This window comes from Cimex lectularius, unplaced genomic scaffold, assembly GCF_000648675.2.
Source record: "Cimex lectularius strain Harlan isolate CLEC.00 unplaced genomic scaffold, Clec_2.1 scaffold13, whole genome shotgun sequence".
NCBI lineage: Eukaryota > Metazoa > Arthropoda > Insecta > Hemiptera > Cimicidae > Cimex > Cimex lectularius.
The window spans coordinates 2,038,586-2,056,940 of record NW_019392649.1 but is presented as its reverse complement, the minus strand read 5'-3'; the positions used below and the strand labels follow the sequence as shown (position 1 = coordinate 2,056,940).

The window sequence follows — 18,355 nt, the reverse complement described above, 5'->3', positions numbered from 1 at the left end:
TTTCACAAAATTTGAAATGATTAAGTTTATAGATTTTTTATTATTTAAATATTATTCGAACATTTTCACAAAGAAAAATATTGAATTTTCAACTTTGATTGTATGGTATTTTATTTATTGTGGGGTAAAGTATCATTGAGAGGTATGCTTCTTTTGATGAAAAGCCTGAGGTAGTTTTAGTAGAAAACTGTGAAAGTTATGATATTATTTAATTCATTGTAACATGCTAATTCAAAATACAACAATAACATCAAAAATGAAGTGACAATAAATATGCAACACCTGTTTTAACTAATTTCTCAGGCGGTCTTACATCTGTATATCTATCATAGCTTCTCTCATAATAATTCATGATAAAAATATTGATCTTGAATCTATTAAATGGGCGATTTATTGTGAAATGGGGCATCGAAAGGAAAGTAGAAAACAAATAGGTCTCTGATTTATGGAAATTTGCAGCGGGCATGAAAGATGATTTTTTCCTTAAGCTGGGAACACACCAGATGCAGCCCTATGCAACGCTACCCGATGATGCCCGACGCAAATCCAAAGTCCAATTTTTCATAAGATCACTTCTGCCCGATGCTATGCTACGCTACCCTACTCTACGCTCTGCAATCCCCACTGTCCAGATTTTCGTCGGGTAGCATCGAGTACAGTCAAAGACAATAGAACCGGGCACTCATATTTTTATTGAAACTTCATGTATTATTACACTTTCCATGTATTATTGACGTTATCTTAATAACAACATACTTATTTTAATATAAACCAAATTAACCGAGATCAAAAATTCATTAATTTTTATTTTTTCAATTAATTTTAATGGTTTAGTTTGATTAAAAATTGATTTGATCAAAACACCGGAATAGCATTTTTTGATATAATGAATTTACCTAACAATTTATTTATTACACGGGTTTTCTTATAAAATTTAACTAACAATTTATTTTATGGTTTTACTCAGAAAATTACACAATTTTCCTCGAGTAGCGTAAGATCAGGACACATAGGAGGAAAATTTATCAAAACACCGGAATAACTTTATTTAAAACAATTAATTTTAGCAAAGAATTTATTACATGGTTATGCACATAAAATTTACCTAACAATTTATTACAAGGTTTGGCTCAAAATAGTGCATTAAGAAGAAAAGAGACGTTGCGATTGTGGTAGTGATTTGTGGTACACTCTGTGTGAATGTACGTGGCGAGCGCTTGACGGCGCAAAGATGTGCACACCCTACCAAAAGGTGACAAGGCGTCGGGTAGCATCGGGTAGCATCAAGGTGGCCATTCACGATCGCTCCTAGCAGTCCAAACGGAGCGACGCCGTTCCAAAAACCACGTCGATGACAAAACTGAACTGGCATCCCCGGCTATGCCGAATTTTCGATCGGTCCAAACTCCATCGCGCCATTCCTAATATCTACGGCGCGACGACGGCATGGGAAAACCTGGCGTGGAGGGTGGGGATTTTGGCGCGCTGGCCTGGTCGTGAATGGGAAAACCATCGTTTTTTTGGCGCAGTTTCCGTCTTTCTGTCACTGAGCAAACATCTCCGTCGTACATTCTCAAAAAGTCAAAAACGTTTATTCTTTATTGGTAATGACATCCAATCGAGATTATATTGTTGAGGTGATTGAAAGTGGTGGACAATGATTATATTACCACGATAGAAATAAAGAAATTCGATCCTCAACCAGTTGGTCGACGTTTTCAAAACAAAGGATACAAATGGAACGAGAGATGCGGTATTGATAACCCCTAACGCTGATCAGAAATCGTAGTAGAGAACTTAAGTTCTTTGTAGTTCATCCCTGTAGCGAGAAATCGTAATGTGGTTGCCAACCTTTCATGTAGAGTAATGATTTCTCTATGACTGTCTTTTGTTTTCTAATCAAGGGGGTAACAACTGGAATAAATATAAATAAGACGTTAATCTTTTTTTTCTTTTTTGTAAGGTTTTGGTTGAAATGAAAAAAAAATTAGTGTCACGAGGGGATTCGAATCCACAACATTCGGCTAAATACGCCGCTGCTCTACCACTTGAGCTATCGTGACCTCGATCCACTCGGACACCAACTCCCTACCTCAACCTACAACCTTTCGAATTTTCTCTCTTTTTGCCATTTTTTGGTGTCTGGATCGAAGTCAAGATAGCTCAAGTGGTAGAGCAACGGCGTATTTATCCGAAGGCCATGGATTCAGATCCCGCTCGTGGCACTAGCTTTTTCATTTCAACCAAAACCTTACAAAAAATTAACTAATTGAAAGAAGTAATTTGGTCAATAGAAGACTAAATATAATGAATAAATAAGACGTTTCATCCATCCTTAAATGGTTCCTCCGATCAGCGGGTTCAAAGGAAAGATATTTCTTCAAATTGATGTGGGTATTACGGCTTCTGTTCAGGAACGATTTCTTACACCATTTCCTCTTCGATTTTTGCTTTTAATATATAAATAAACAGAAGCGTAGCACAAGAGATCGTCATCAATTTTGAGAAGGTAAGTCACTGGTTGACGTTCGGAGCGACTGGCTGTGGAGCGGTCTGAATGCCCCCTCAAATTTCATGCACTCCAAATGGAGCTGTACGGCTTGGCGCGGTCCCATTTTGAGTGATCGTGAATGGCCACCTTCATTGCGTTGCATCGGGTAAGTGTGTTCCCCGATTTAGTTGTGTACCATAACCGTACCCTCTATATTCATTCGAGCATCAGTCCAGTAATCAGACCTGTTTAACAGAAATTTAAAAAAAACAAGCAATAAACAAATTAAACTTATTTCCTAAAATTATAATTATGATGAAGAGGGCTCAAAAATAAATCTACCCGCATAACTTCTAAACGCCCGTTTTTGATTTATGGGTAGAGTTGTAAACCTTCTGCCACTCTGGGATTAATAATTTATTTCACGCATTGCAGAATGAAGCCAAAGTTTTTTTTTCAAATAATTAAGTAAGGTGAATTCTTTATAATTGACAACTTTTTCGAGAATATTGCTAAAATCGCTGCATAACAATAACCGGGAATTGAAGCGGCGGGCCCGTTCCGACATCGCATTATGCTCATTCATGTGTTAATATATTCAAGCTTGACGGGCCAAGCTCATCAAACGAGATTATCAATGGCCAAAGAACCATCGTTATTGTGTAAAATTTAAGGTAGTACGAGGCTGAAATTTAAAAATAGAATTTCTTTGGGCATCCCGTTTTATAACTTCTAATATCTCTCTTGAGAAGTTCCGCGTTCCATTCCAGAATATTCGGAGAATAAATAAAATCATTCAATGTAATTTCGACTCGTTCGTCATTTATAATTGCCCCGAAATACAGAGATTTACAAAATAAGAGAAAAATATTCGAGCCATTTATGACGAATTAAATTCTCAATTATATTTTTCAAAAGGTTCATGTTAATACTGCTCGTTTATACAGCATTTATTATTTATAAAATAATTGAATTAATACACTTTTTGAAAAAAAAAATATTCGGAATCGTTATATAACGTGACTGAATGAGAAACAACATTGAAAACTGGCCTGTTTGTGTAAAGGCTTAAAATAGGCCATTACGTTTGCCCATGTTGTCGGTCCAAATAGTCAAACTGTTATCGGTTTATTGAACGACCCATTAAATTTTCTCAAAAAGTCCTACGAAAAGCCCAATTGGTATTTTTGGAAAACGATAGACAACAACAAAAACTGAAAAAAGCAGGCACGAAATGTATTTCAGCCATTCAAAACAATAAAGCCTTACATAAAACAGTTGTTTTTAAAAGAAAACCACTAAGTTAAAATTGGCGTAAACAATTTTATGCCTTTATTCGTTATCTGTCTTACATTGAGTATTTACGGAGGCGTGTTCATCTCCGGCGGAAGGAAATGTTAATGTGACGTGGCTGCTGGAGTCTTGTCACCTCTTTTATGAAACCGAATAACACGTTTCCACGCTCAATATCATCGCATTTCTCCACAAAGCACATTCCATTCAATTCGGCTTATCTGGGAAAAATTATAGTCTTGATTTACAAGAAAAAGCCTAATATTTTACGGGGCGGTTTTCTGTTGTACATGTAACGTTGTATTTTTAATTCTTGGCCACGTTCATCGATCCACCTCGCGCTTTGAATTAACGTCAAAAACTTTGATTTCAAATGTGACGTATCGAGCTGGAAAAGGGAACAATGGAATGCGAGACAATTGTTTTCATGTGAGGGGCAGCGACCCTTCAGTTTCACAGATATTATGCGGCCCCAGTAACACAAATTCGACATAGGGTGAACTCCGCCAGGGACAGAATGAAGATTTTCAAATCTGAACGATATGAGTGAAATATATTTCGGCTATATTTTAGAGTTTATGTTTGGAACAAGACATATTATCCATTTACGTTTTCGTGGTCAATTGACCAAGTTACTTCTTTCAATCAATTAATTATTCTTTATATGTAAGGTCTTGGTTGAGACAAAAAGGAAGTGTCACGAGCGGGATTCGAACCCACGACGTTCGGCTAAATACAACGCTACTCACCACTTGAGCTGTCGTGACTTCGATCCTCTCGAATTCGGGCTTTTTTAAAATTTAAAAAGCAAAAGAAGTATCACTTCACGAAACAGCTCCCCGTGGCCACTTCATAAGTCGCTGAGAATCCAATCCGATTACACGACATTTTAAAATGGCAAAAAGAGGGAAAATTCCGGAATTAAGCCGGGAAACACTTGCCCGATGCAACGCCATGCGACGCTACTCGACGCTACTGGACGCAAATCCAAAGTCCATTTCTTCATAAGATTGTATTACCCCCGTGCACATCTGCCCGACGCTATGCAAAGCTACCCTACTCTACGTTCTGTGATCCTCACTGTCCAGATTTTCGTCGGGTAGCATCGAGTACAGTCGAAGACAAAAGAACCGGACATTCATATTTTTATTCAAACTGCATGTATTATTGTCGGTATATCAATTTTAATTTAAACCAAATTAACCGGGATCAAAATTTTATTAGTTTTTATTTTAAAAAATTAATTTTTATGGTTTAGTAGAAAATTGATCAAAACAGCGTAATACCATTTTTTGATATAATGAATTTAAGTAACAATTTATTATACGGTTTTGATCATAAAATTTAACTAATAATTTATTTCATGGTTTTGCTCATAAAATTTAACTAACAATTTATTACATGGTTTTGCTCATAAAATTTAACTAACAATTTATTACATGGTTTTGCTCATAAAATTTAACTAACAATTTATTTCATGGTTTTGCGCATAAAATTTAACTAACAATTTATTACACCATTTTCGTCGAGTAGCGTCAGAACAAGACACGCATATTTTTGTAGTGTATTTCAAACTATGTATATGTGTCACGTTCAGATTTAAATGAACCGCCATGCCCCTCCACACACTCAAACAGTGAAAGGAGTAGGGTCCAAGAAAGGGCTATTTTTTCAAGTCCTACAATAGATCCCTTTCTGGCTTGTGTGGGTAAACAGCTATTTTTGGTAAAAAGAAAAATTTGGTGTGCACACTATTCAAGTGAGTTAATTTTCATTACTTTGACGTCAAAATAAAACAATAATAATTGTAATTTAGTTTTAAAATGGTATATATTTTTATAAAGAAAAATAAAAGAAATAATATTTCATTTTAAAAGTTGTGTTAATATTTTAATTGTATTTTCTAATTTGGTGGTCAAAATTTTAATAATAATAATAATAATAATAATTTCTTTACCTTTCTTTATGGCACTATAAAACGAGAATCAAATTCCATTTTAAAATTAAGGTTTGTAGATTTGAGATGGGTTTTGTTATAGGATAAAAGGATTCTTTAAATTAAAAATAATAATTAATAAAATATATTGTCATTTTATGTAAAAATAAATTGTAATTAAAGATTCAAATTTAACAAAGATTTGGTGACGTATTTACTTTGGTTTAAATGAAATATAAAAGGTGCCTGATCGATAAATGAAATAATTGTAGTCAGGTCCGATCGTAAAAAACCTCTGGGACCTTGTTTTCGGTTTTCCGAATTCAGGGTTGGGCCCAACAAAAAAGAAGAAGAGGCACGCTATATCACATATGTAATTTTTTCATTATATTAATTAAACCATTCTTATTTTAATATAAACCAAATTAAACGAGATTAAAAATTCGTGACTTTTTATAAAAATTATTTAACTATGATGGTTAAGCAGAAAATTTATCAAAACACCGGAATAACTTTATTTAAAACAATTAAATTTAACTAAAATTTATTACATGGTTGTGCTCATAAAATTTAAATAACAATTTATTACATGGTTTTGCTCAAAATAATGCGTTAAGAACAAAAGAAAAAGCACAAAGCGTTGCGATTGTGATACTGATTTGTGATACACGCTGAGGACTGTACGCGGCGTGCGCTTGACGTTGGTTAGATGTGCACACCCTAACAAAAGGTGGCAAGTCGTCGGGTAGCGTCGCATAGCGTTGCATCGGGTGTGTTCCCGGCTTTAGTGTCCGACAGGATCGAAGTCACGATATTTCAAATGGTAGAGCAGCGGCGAATTTAGCGGAAGGTCGTGGGTTCGAATCCTCCCCGTGACACAGGCTCTTTTATCTCAAGCAAGAACTTACATAGAAAGAATACCTATCATATTATGTTTTCATACATATATATTATGTCAGGAATAAATGCCTCTCATCAACAGTACGTAACATACTGGTACATGCACAATATGAAAATGCATAGCATAACATTTAAATTAATCATCAAAAATTATTTCTAATATATACTTATAAGCAATGGCTGATTTTTTAAGTTCTGTTTTTGCGACTTGTTTTGGTCAATCGGACCGCTCTGTTTTGCGAAATGCAAGAACGAAATTTTCATATTTCCATTTTATCACAGTGAAATTTATAAGGGCCGCCCAAAGCCCTTCCACAAGCCACTAAAGGGAAGAGGAAGGAGACTTCCTCTGGATGAAGCCTGTTGGGTTTGCGCTGGACTAGAGGCGACACGTTTGATTTTTTTGGTGAAAAAGCAGCAGAGATCAGCCCATTTTCATCTAGCGAGAATCACCACGCAAGTTTTTCATTATAATTTGTTTTTCGTGGAAAAGGATTTCTTTATCGTTTAGTTTACAACATAGAGTCAAATTTTGCATTTGTTCAATCAACACAAAGTCTGCCTTGCAGTTTGTTTGTTTAATTTTATTAATAATAATAATAATTAGACAAGTAAGAATTGTTTCTATATTTTGATATAAAAAAAATTTCAGTCAGTGTCCTTTACAAAATTGTCAAATTTTTAATTTCAGACTGAGACTTTAATTTCAAGTTTTGTTAATATTTCAACATAAGAATTGTTTCCGTTTTTTAATTTAAAAGAAATAATAGTAGTAGTAATATTTAGTCAATATAAGAATTGTTTCTGTTTTTTAATTTAAAATAAGATAACATTAGTCAGTTTCCTTTACAAAATCGTCAATTTCAAACTGACGACCTTAATTTCAAATTTTGTTAATATCTCAATATAAGAATTGTTTCTTTTTTTTAATATTCTTTTATTTACTATTCATTTATTTATATAAACGAGAACAAGATCCACTCCCTCGGTGAAAGACCAAACGGTAACGCAAGAATTTTCACATGTGCGAAAGGTAGAAAAGCGAATTATCGTGATTAGTAACGATATTTTATTTTTTTAAATTAGAAACATGAATTATAAACCCTTTTTAAGTTTACAAGCATTCAAATTAAAACAACTACAATTTTTTTTAAATACAAGTACTCCGGGGTTTCCAGGGTTTATATGACCTCTGCTGTTGCAAACTTCCGTAAAAATATTTTAAAAATAAATAAAAAGAATTCATTCTGTCGATATTCCGTTAAAAGGCATTTTATCAATATTTTTCAAAGTTTGCCTAACAGTTGAAAGCAGATGGCATATGCTGGTGTGTGGAAGGGTGAGAAATATTATTCGTTTTGTTACGCTTATCCCTCCTTTCTCGAATAAATTATACGCAGTGTACATTTCGAAGAGAGAAGTATCATTTTGCATTTGTAAGATAGAAGAAGGGGGTGTGTATGGGCAGTAAAATGGACACAGCACCGTGATGGGCAAGGCAGATGACCCTTATAAAGTATTCGGAAACGTCTGTTTCACCCCGTCGACCCATCTCTCCTAAAGCTCTCCCCCTTCGACCCGACCGCCTGTCCGACCCTGTTTGGCTCACCCTGCCTGAACCTGAAACCAGAAGCTGAAAAAAAAGGCCTCTCCGAAGGAAGGCTACCTATAAAATCTAAAGATGGAAACTTTTAATTGTACGCCCTGTAGTTAAAGGAGGGTTTAAATTGAGACCAGGCAAACTGTAGTTGTTCATTTTATTTCATTCTCATTTGAATTTGCAATGTTACCGACCCTTCTTCTCTAATATCCACCACTGACGACCGTCGTAGTACATAAATTAACTACGTTATAAACTCTTCTACTAGGAATTAATTTCATCCTGATATTGTTTAAAAAAAACTCCACAAACTGTCAATTTTTCAATAATTTTTTGTATTCATCCAAATAATTGCTCAGTATAATAATTAGCAATAATATTGAATATTAATGAACCGTTATTCTTCTCTTGACATTATGTTTTTTTAACTCCTAGCCGTCTGGGAAGATGTTAGCCATGTAGTTTACTCCGCGATACCTTTTATTATCGGTTTCATATTGGATTAATTCTACTTCTTGTAAAGGGATTTCTTTTGCTTTATTTTATATTATGCAATAAAATTTTACACGCTTAATAACTAACAAAGATATGGTGCATTACAATTGTATTCATGAAAACAATTTCTACTGTCAAGCACATGTTTCTAACTTACTGAAGTCAGGCAGTTCTTGGTATATTACAGTTTTTACATACAGGGGGTCCTTTTTAGACAGCCCGGCTGAATTTCTCTTGGACCAATGACGCTATAAAAAAAAAATACTGCTTAATATTTTTTAGTCAACTTTTACCTTTTTTAGAGAAAAATTTTACAGGTTAAATCAGGCCCAGTTCAACTTTAAAATTTCAAACACGACCTAATACATCCTGATACATAGTATAAAAGGAAGTTTTACGCTAAAAACAATAGATTAATCGGATTTTAAATTGGTCAAAAAATAATAAAGTTATAATAAAAAGAAAGCGGAAGCGTATTTCGACGAGGAGCTGAATATTTTACTGTATGTGAAAATCCGAATTCATCTTTCCGAAATGTTCAAAGGGTTTTAAGATATTCAAAAAATAAAATTAGAGATGTACTCCGGAGTTAGAAATTTAACTAGTATCGTTCTCATTTTGTCCAGGGGCTTCGGGGCTCTAATTATGTCAGGACCTAGCACAAATGTCGATATGGGAGGCTGAAGAAAACGATCTTCCATGGACCGATGAATCCAAGTTTTTTAGATATACCTCTGCAACAACTAAAAAGAATGATTCTCCAGCTTGATGGGTGCCCCGCACACAATTCTTTCCAGGTTATTTGAACGTCATTTCCGGGATAGGTGGATAGGTCCTTAAGGCCAGATCAGTTGTATTTAAGAAACATTGTCTAGGCCAATCATAACCCAGCAACCTCAGTTGAAGAACTGCGGCAAAGGATAGAAAATGCTTGTCAATTCATCTCCTCTGACTCTATCGCTCTGAGCATCGGTGAAGAGGGATAAAACAAAAGCAAAATTTTGCATCTTTACGCAAGGCAGGCAGTTAGAACGAGAAATGAGATTAATAAAAAGCAAACCAAATGACCGATGTTTTTTCCAAACTTTTTATCATAACGTTGTCATTTTTGTGTGTTGTTTTGTGACCGTTAGTCAATGATTATTCGGAGATCGTGAGATTCGGTCTGGTGTGAAGTAGGTTTTAGAAAAACATTTTCTTTATCAATACAGGTAGGATGTGGAAAGAAAAAATTATGAATTTATGCAATGCAAAAAAAATGTTGTATTCAATCAAAGTATTGGGTTGTCCGGAAAATAATGCAGGATTTTAAGTTTTCATTAAAAAAAATCTATATAAAATATTCTGTTTACGTTTACAGGATTACTCATTTGTATTAATCCTCTTCCAAATGATATTGTTTGTTTACCTCTGTAGCATTCCGCTACTTGGAAATAATTCAGTCATCCTTATAATGTCAAAGCGAGAATTTCGTACGATTTTCTTTTACGAGTTTAAACTCGGCCGAAGCGGAGCCCAAACGGCTAGAAACATTAACCAAGTCTGGGGCGAGGGTTGTGTTAATGAGTGCACTGTGCAAAGGTGGTTTAAAAAATTTCGGGAGGGAGATTTCAGCCTTGAAGATGAAGAAGGTCGTGGAAGGCCTTCCTCTCTTAATGATGATGTTCTGCGATCAGTGGTGGAAGAAAACCCCAAAACAACTGTTCGAGAACTTGCAGAGCAACTCAAAGTCAGTAAAACGACCGTCGCTGACCACCTCAAGGCGATTGGAAAAGTGAAAAAACTCGAAAATTGGGTTCCACACTCATTAAACGATCGCCAAAAAAATCAGCGCTTTGATCTTTGTGCATCACTTCTTTGTCGAAACAAAAATGACCCATTTCTGGCCAGAATTGTTACATGTGACGAAAAGTGGATTCTCTACGATAACACTAGACGTTCTGGACAGTGGCTCGACAAAGGAGAAGCTCCAATACATTTTCCAAAGCCCCCAACTCATCAAAAAAAGGTAATGGTTACGGTATGGTGGGCTTCATTTGGTTTAATACACTACAGCTTCTTAAATCCTGGCGAAACCATCAATGCTGAATCATACTGTAACCAAATTAATACCATGCATCAGAAATTGGCAGTAATGAAGCCCTCTTTGGTCAATCGGAAAGGGCCCATTTTGTTGCATGACAACGCTCGACCACATGTGTCACGTGTAACGTCACAAAAATTATTGGAGCTTGGCTATGAAACTTTGCCTCACCCACCCTACTCTCCGGACCTCTCGCCTACTGACTACCATTTTTTTAGACACCTGGACCACTACTTACAACACATAATATTCAAAAATCAAACGGAACTGGAAAATGCATTTATTGACTTTATCAATTCTAAAAATTCTGAATTCTACTCAGACGGAATTAATAAGTTACCAACACGTTGGGAGAAATGTATTGAGAGTATGGGAAATTATTTTGATTAAAGAACATTGCTTTAAAGTAACTAGTTTCTTTTTTTTTGTTTAATACCAAAATCCTGCATTATTTTCCGGACAACCCAATATTTGTACTCTCAACAACAAACACTTTGAGGGAGTACAAATACTTTGATTGGATATAAAAAAACTTGTGTTTTTTTGCATTGTATAAATTCATATTTTTTCTTTCCACATCTTACATGTATTTGTTAAATGTAAACAATGTTTGTAAATCCCAGGCCCTGAAGATGATCTCAATAAAGATCGAAACGTTGGCACGGTAAAGAAAATATTTTTCTGAAACCTACATCACACCAGACCGCATCTCACGATCTCTGAATAATCTTTGTCATTTTTGAAAAATAAATTGCACCGTTGTTTTTAGCGTAAAAAATTCCTTTAAAATGATGTACCAGGATATATAGAATCGTATTTAAAATTTTGAAGTTGAACCGGGCCTGAGGTACTCTGTATAATTTTTCTACAAATAAGGTGAAAATTTGAAACTATACTAAAAAATATTAAACGCGTAATTTTTGTTTTTTGATAGCATCATTGAAAATTTGTTCCAATCCAAAGAAAATATTTCTATTTTGAATGTCAGTTCTCGCTGTTTTGTTTTGTCAGTAGCGTTTCTACTTCTTACAATCTACATGGTCACTCTGATTGAAAAAATGATCAATGTACTCTACAAATTTTTACATAAACTTAAACATATTTAAATAGATTAAGCAATCTCTGAACATTATTGACATTCTTTACCAAAAACTGAAGATGGAAAGAAGGCGAAATAAATTTATAACAAAATTAGATTTTTCTAAGGCGATGAGTTTAATATCATTTTCGATAAAATTATTTCTGTACGAACTAGACGTAAGGTAATGACTTTTTAATCGGATGAAAAACGGGTTGGTCGCTAACGTCTGATGTCGTCTAAAAACAACGTTCAGGCCCGTCGGTATGGAAAGTACATTGTCCATGAAATTGAATAAAGTGTTTAGCAGGCGAGTTGTAGTCAATAAAAGGCAATTTGACTACGCCCTCGTTCACAATGGCCGGTTTATTCGTATGCTTTACGGTCGACTTGATGCTTCCTCACAAAGCGCCCGACACGGCCAAAGCTTAAACATTGATTACACGGGACCGGTTCAATTCCGATTTCCGAACCAGTTGGTTCAAAAGGGCGTATAATCGGATATGGTCGAGTACGGTCGTGTCCTGAAGTGCGAATTCTTAATTTCTGACCGTCCTTCCGACGGTAATCAACTAATTTTCAAAGGTGAATTCTGTTCTGTCCTCCATAACATTCCTTCCAACTAATTAATCTGTAAGTAAAGTATTGGTTGAGATAAAAAAGTGTCACGAGCGGGATTTGAACCCACGACCTTCGGCTTGATACGCCGCTACTCGACCACTTGAGCTATCGTGACATCGATCCACTCGGACACTAAATTCCCATCTCAACCCCACCTTTTGAATTTTCCCTCCTTTTTCGTGGCACTGACTTTTTTATCTGAACTAAAAACCTTAATTAATTGAAAGATATTAGTTGGTCAAGCGGACCACGATACTAGTGCAATTAATAAGTTTAAGTGATGTATACCTTCACTAAAGCTCTCCGTAGAAATTTCATTTGTCGCCGAGAATCAAATAGATTACACGGCATTTGAAAAATGGTAAAAAGGAGAGAAAATTCAAAAGGTGGGGTTGAGATGGGAATTTAGTGTCCGAGTGGATCGAGGTCACGGTAGCTCAAGTGGGAGAGCAGCGGCGTATCAAGGCGAAGATCGTGGGTTCGAACCTCTCTCGCGACATTGACTTTTGTATCTCAACTAAAAACCTTAATTTAATGAACGATATTAATTGGTCAAGCGGACCACGAAACCAGTGAATTTAATATTTTCTTACATTACTATGAGAAGCCTACTCAAATATTCAAATTAATGGCCATAAAGGTATTACATATATAAATCTGACGCTGATAAACAATATTACAAGTATGTCTTTTTTTCTAAATATTTGACCGCGAGGGGAACAGAGAATGGATGTTAACACTAAAAGATGAAATCGAAACTTTTCTTCTTTACTCCATCGCCGATCGCAGTATAGAAAAAGTTTTCCATAACCATAACTTCCATCCCCGAGTTTTTTCTTTGTTTTTCTTTAACAACCCGTTTATTTATTTTCACCTTTTATTTTAATATAAAATTTAGATAAAAGTTTTCTTTGATTATATTATTTTAATATGTACGTTACAATGTATAGATAAGTCCATAAGTCTGAAATAGGTTGAACGATTCACTGTTTTTTTTTTTTTTTTCCCCCGGCTAACTACTTGGGTCATCGCCGGCGCCTCACATATAAACCCCCGGCTAACTACTTGGGTCATCGCCGGCGCCTCACATATAAACCTTCTCGCATTTTCTTCTTATCTACCTTATGTGTATATTCTTTTCTGAGTCTTCTTATGCCTCAACTAAACAACTGTTGCCTTCCGATTCACCTAATTCATCTAAAAGGGGATTCGTTATCTTGTTTGTTGTTACCCTCCCACACGTGATAAATTAAAATAACTAGATATAATATTTACACATTTTCATAATTCCCATTCATACTAATTTACTAACCTATACTACAACTAAATTGGAGGTCGGAAGATTATCGTGATCTTGCGGCCTCCTGTCTTTCACACTAATAAATACGTTCAAATCCACTCACACACTAACCTATCCTAATCTAACTTGTTTGACGGGCCTGTGGAGTACTCGATATTCCTCGACAGCGACGTCCTTTCACGCATCACCTCTCACGCTAATAGATACATTCATTCTGGACAAGCCACTACACTTCGGAAGTATAGTACCAACGAAATGCCAGTGACCCGTCCCTCACATCATACTACAAATATATAACATATCTATACTGATTTGGTGGGCCTGTGGGTACTTGTTATTCCGACACAGCCACACCCATGCATACTTCGACATTCACGCAAATAAATACATTCATACAAATAGGAGGGATATACCACGTGTGGTGGGCTCACTGTTATAATCACTTAAATAGGTCCGCGAATTTTCACCTACACCTAAGATAAAAACGTCTTTGTCACGCAGAATCATTGCATATAATAAATCATGTTTATACATCAACCGGTAAATTATATATATATATATATATATAAGGAGTAATACATAATAAGTTCGTATTGAACCGAATTGTACTACTAATGATCCGACCAGGCAACATATTTATTATCCAACCTTAAGGAAAATTTTCATTAAAAAAACCTGTATATATAAATTAAGTCAACTTCGCTTGTTCATTCCTTTTTAAAAACTTTATTTGCGAAATACAATTGACAAAGATGAATTAAGTTTACCAATTACAATGATGTGACTTCACTGATTTCTAGGCAAGGAATGTTCTTACATTTTAAATTATAAACAATTACGTTTCCCTGGTGGGAAAGAGTGCTGATTGCAATTATGGGAATGCCACCTGCATCTTAGCATTGTAATCTGATAATATCCGATAACTTATATATATATGGGGGGGGGAGTATCAACTTACATAGTCTACCCATTTAATTCGGAAACGATTAAACTTATCAAAAAATGGTCTCCTGACCACAAGTATTTTTGGGCGAAAAATAACGTGGGCGTGGCCGATTTAATGTAATTTTCTCATCTAGCTGGAAAATGGCACTCAATTTGTTATTCTAAATAAGAATCCAATAATTTTATTGTACAATGGCCTTCCTCGATTATTTCGAAAACGATGGTCTTATACAAACCCCAAGTTAATTTTTTGTTCGAAAAAGCATACTCCCTCACGTGTCTTCCGGCGGGCATAAGTCAGAAATGGTCAACCCTATCAAAATTTTACTTTCAGTAAAAATGGAAAATTATAAATTTCAAAATCAAATTGTACAACAAAAATAATGCCGTTTATTTAAAATAAAAAAGCTTGTGTCATTTCCCAGCTAGATGAGAAAGTTATGTTAAATCTGTTACGACCACGCTATTTTTACCCAAATTAATTTGGGGTTTGTATAAGACCATTTTTTGCTCAAGTTAAGCGTTTCCAAATTAAACACAGAAAAATCTATGAATGAATTCACTAATTTCGTGGTCCGCTAGATCAATTAATACATTACAATTAATTAAGGTTTTTAGTTGAGATGAAAAAAAGTTAATGGCACGAGCGGGATTCGAACCCACGATCTTCGGCTATATACGCCGCTGCTCTACCACTTGAGCTATCGTGACCTTGATCCACTCGGACATCAACTTCCTATCTCAACCCCACCTTATGAGTATTCCCCCCTTTTTTTTTTTCATCTCAACTAAAAACCTTAATTAATTTTAATGTATTAATTGGTCAAGCGGACCACGAAATTAGTGAATTTAATGATTAAAATGAATTTCTTCATTTCACTAAAGCTCTCCGTGGCCATTTCATTTGTCGTCGAGAATCCAACCCGATTACACGACATTTGAAAAATGGCAAAAAGGACGGAAAACTCATAAGGTGGGGTTGAGATAGGAAGTTGATGTCCGAGGTCACGATAGCTCAAGTGGTAGAGCAGCGGCGTATATAGCCGAAGATCGTGGGTTCGAATCCCGCTCGTGCCATTAACTTTTTTTCATCTCAACTAAAAACCTTAATTAATTGCTATGAATGAAGATGACGAAAAGACGAAACATCATATAAGCAATCAATACAAGAAGAATAGCGCGAAATTCCCAGCTACACGTTCTAATATTTGTTACTCGGACGTCGAAATCATCCTAGATTAACTTTCAACGCTAGCAGAAAAAAATTATCACTGATTTACAATGATTATTGGGGTTCGATTATAATACAAATGATTAACTTCTAAATAAATCCACTGTGTTTTCAGCAACAGCTTAGCATGTAAAGTCATGTAATTTTATTTCCTATAAATGAGTAAATGTTTACCGACTGTGTTATATAAAATAGAAAATTGTTAAGTTTTTAAATATTTGCATTGCCACGTTTTAAGATAATTTTGCGGGCCAGTAGCTCAGACAGAAATCTCTTCCACATTGGACTTATCGGCGTGTAATTTAATATTTGCCCTAGACGCGGGCCAAGTCACATAGTAGATAGGATTGTAAAATATGGACCTTTATGTTTGGGGACCCTGGATGTGGGTGGGAGAGTTAGCCTCTCTAGCCCTTTAACGGTTAAGTTTACGACAAAAGTTTCTATAACAAAAAGCAAAGCAAATTACATTTGGGACTGTTTGTTCGTAGAGATTTTTACGACGGGTAGAAACTGATAGCATAAACAGATTTTGTTATTACATCGTTGAAGAAAGACGTAAAAATTCTTTTTGGCTCTGATCCGATCTCGGGATTTGGTTTAAATGTGTTGTTACAAAAATTAAATTAATTTTTTTAAATTTTCCAACAACAAGGCAATGCAGATGTTATGCTTATTTACACGTTACATATGTTAACACGACCTAGCAGATTTAATTGGGTTATCGTAGATCGTAAATACCCTATTATCTAATGTCAGTTGTAAGTACGCTTGGATAGAAAGATCACATACATTTCTAAAAAGTCATAATTATAATCAACTTACATGGAATGTGATTTTTTTCAGAAATAACTAGTTCTTCAAATATACTCTGTCTAGTACCTATTGACACGCTAATATAACTAGAATTATATTATCTAACAACGCGTTTTGAAAACTATCTTAACTTTACGACGTATAGAAATTGATAGCATAAACAGATTATGTTATTACATGGTTGAAACGCCCTAAAACCACTAATTTCAAACTCTGTAAAAAGAGAATGGGAAAACCGCTGGGCTCGAAGAAATAGAAATAACCCTGCCAAACTGTGGCATGTTAAAAAGGAAGTCGGTCCCTGGTCCACGGAGAAAGGTTCGAAATGGGAAAAGGCCACTGACAAGGCTACGCATAGGTCATACGAGAATAACGCACGGGCACCTTCTGGCCGGAAAGCGACCGCGTAGGTGCCCGCTATGTAAGGATAGAATAACGGTCTAGCACCTCTTCAATTGCAGAAGGCTTGATGTATATAGACAATATTTTGGCATATCATCGGACCTGCGTGTAGTCTTGTGGCAGATCCCTGTTCCGGTACCTCAGGGCTATAGGGATTTTTAAATGTATATAGTTTCATGTGTTTGTGTTGTGTCTGTGTTTGACTTTATGTTAATTTATTGGAACGAATGTAATTTATTAGCATGAAAGGAAGGGGTGATTTAACCCCGCCCCGAGGAATATCGAGTACTCTGGGGGAGGGAATGTGATCAGACCTCTATGTTTCTATCGAGTGTTGTGTTTGTGTTAATTTATTGTAATGTAATTTATTAGCGTGAAAGGAATGAGTTGCTTATAACCTTGCGCCGAGAAATATCAAGTACTCTGGGGTGAGTGTATAACGTCTGGAGAGTAAAAGTAATTTATTAGCGTGAAAGGAAGAGGTTGCTTATAACTCCGCCCCGAGGAATATCGAGTACTCTGGGGGAGTGAATATGACCAGACCATTGTGGTAATATATATATATATTACCATATGATATATATGGTAATATATATATATATATTGTATGTTTTGTCTCTATTCTGTATTTGACAACCTGAGGTACAAACGAGAGGCTAGCATTCTAGAATATCAACGTAGTTTATATTTGAACTCAGAGTCAGTAACTGATTGAGATACACAAATGGCTGCAGTTTAAAACAAAATATGCGCTAAAGAAAAGAAAAAGAAGGAAAACAGGCAGAGGACCGGCGATGACCTCAGCTGTTTGTCGGCCCATAAACTTCCCACATATATACATCGTTGAAGAAAGACGTAAAAATTCTTTTTGGTTCTGATCTGATCTCAGGATTTGGTTTGAATATGTTGTTACAGAAATTAATTTTTTTTAAATTATGAAACAATACGGCAATGCAGACAAACTTTTGTTATGCTTATTTACATATATAAAGTTTTCTTACTGTTTTGGGATATTTTCCAATTGGGATTTTTTATTTTGAACAGAAATAGGGTTTTACTGTATTAAAGACAGAAGACTAGAACAAAATAGAAAATAAAATTGAAACCCTGGCACTTTTTACTTCTAGTAAAACCAACCATTATTAATGTTTACTGGAGCTTTAT

At 35.3% G+C, this 18,355-nt stretch overlaps 1 protein-coding gene across 1 annotated transcript in view; it reads right to left on the bottom strand.

Moving 5' to 3' along the window:
* LOC106664607 overlaps positions 1-18,355 on the bottom strand; it is a 617,189-nt gene that overhangs the window by 582,152 nt on the left and 16,682 nt on the right. The gene's annotated exons all lie outside the window — the stretch shown is intronic.